The following is a 1,614-nucleotide window of genomic DNA, read 5'->3' on the forward strand; positions in this document are numbered from 1 at the left end:
CAGTTCTGTGCTTCTGTCCCTCTCCCATGAGGCCAGACATCCAATAAATCTGAATGTTGAAAATCCTTCGCACAGCACAGAGTTAACCTGTGGAACTCCCTGCCACAGGAAGCAGTGAGGCCAGCAACCTGGATGGCTTTAAAAGAGGATTCAGCAAATTCATGGGGGAGAGGGCTATCACAGGCTACTCGCCACAATGGCTATGCTCTGCACTGGAGACAGCAAGGCTTCTGAATATCAGGAGGAAAGAGAGCTCTTGTGTTTGAATCCTGCTTTGCAGGCTTTCCACGAGCATCTGGTTGGCCACTGTGAGAAGAGGATGATGGACCAGATGGGCCACTGGTCTGATCTAGCAGATTCTTCTTATGTTCTTATGTGATCCTCCTTTCAATTCTGTTTTACTTAATAATACTAATATTTTTTTTATTTTTTATGAGTCAAAGACTTTATTAGGTTTCAAGGAATGTGATACATCTTGACATAAACAGCTACGTAGCTCAGCCCTGTATCCAGAAATCATAAATGGAGAGAGCTCAGCAAAGCTTTGAAGCCAAATCAGGGCAATTGGTAGCCAACCAACTTGTAATGGGCTCCACAGGAGGGGCAGCGCTGGTGATTTCCCTTGTGCAGCCAGAACCAGATCACAGTGCTGTTGTCCTCTTCACAGATGCAGCCCACAAGCCTCTTGTCTGTAATTGAAGGGACTATGTTGGGGTCTTCCTTTGTTCCAGCATATCGTTTGGGTGGTAGCATGTTGTAAGGATCCAGCCCCTTCTCTAAAGCTTTCATGGTTTTCCTCTCCATTCCTGTAGCCTGTTCTTCATCACTGGGAATACCTCCGGCGCCCATGGAGCGGGCGGCCCCCGTCAGGCGCAGCGGCCCCCGGCCCAGGGGACTCCGGCCCGCGCTGAGGCCTCGCAGGGCCCCGCACACCCGCAGTAACCTTGACGCCATGGCAACCCTCAGAGCAGAGCGAGAGAGAGGCGCAGAGAGGCAGCCTCCCCACAGGATCTCTTCCATTAATAATACTAATAATAATAAACTTTATTTATACCCTGTCCTACCCAGACAATTTTTACAAAAATTATTTTTAAATTTATGTTTCATTGAAAATTTTACAGTGAATTAAGGTAAAACGCTTACTGCCGTTTCAGTATTTTCACTAGGCCCTAGACGGCTTGGCTGGATGGGTAGGTGGTATACAAATTTAATAAATAAAAGGAAGAGAAATCATGGAGCGGTTCCTCCTGCAACTGCCCTGGGCGCATCTAAATCTGCTTCACGCCCCGCTGCCATCTGTCGGTAGAGTAGACCTCCCACTGACGTCGGAACCCAGCAGATCCCTAAATAGATTGATGGATTAACGGCCAAGACAGGTGGACTGCAGACCTGTTGGCCGTGCAGCCGCGCCGGCGGCAGGAGGGAAAGCGCGGAAAGGTAAACGGAGAAAGCAAACTGCGCAAAAACGCACCCAGGACCGCGATGGCAGTCGGATGGATGATTGACAGCGAAGCGTGTAGAGAGAATGAGCGGCTGTGATAGACGTTGGAGCTGAAAAGAAAAGGCGCGTCAGTTACATGCACAGGCAAAGAGGCGACATGCGGCAGATGGACA

The 1,614-nt window shown here is 49.4% G+C and overlaps 1 pseudogene across 1 annotated transcript; it reads right to left on the bottom strand.

Moving 5' to 3' along the window:
• Positions 1–417: 417 nt before the first annotated feature.
• On the bottom strand, positions 418–1,012 carry LOC308481431 (cytochrome c oxidase subunit 5B, mitochondrial pseudogene; annotated as a pseudogene). The gene has a single exon. The product of its transcript is annotated as a cytochrome c oxidase subunit 5B, mitochondrial pseudogene (transcript).
• Between the last annotated feature and the right edge of the window lie 602 nt (positions 1,013–1,614).

Source organism: Podarcis pityusensis (genome assembly GCF_964106645.2).
Source record: "Podarcis pityusensis genome assembly, chromosome: 7".
Lineage (NCBI taxonomy): Eukaryota > Metazoa > Chordata > Lepidosauria > Squamata > Lacertidae > Podarcis > Podarcis pityusensis.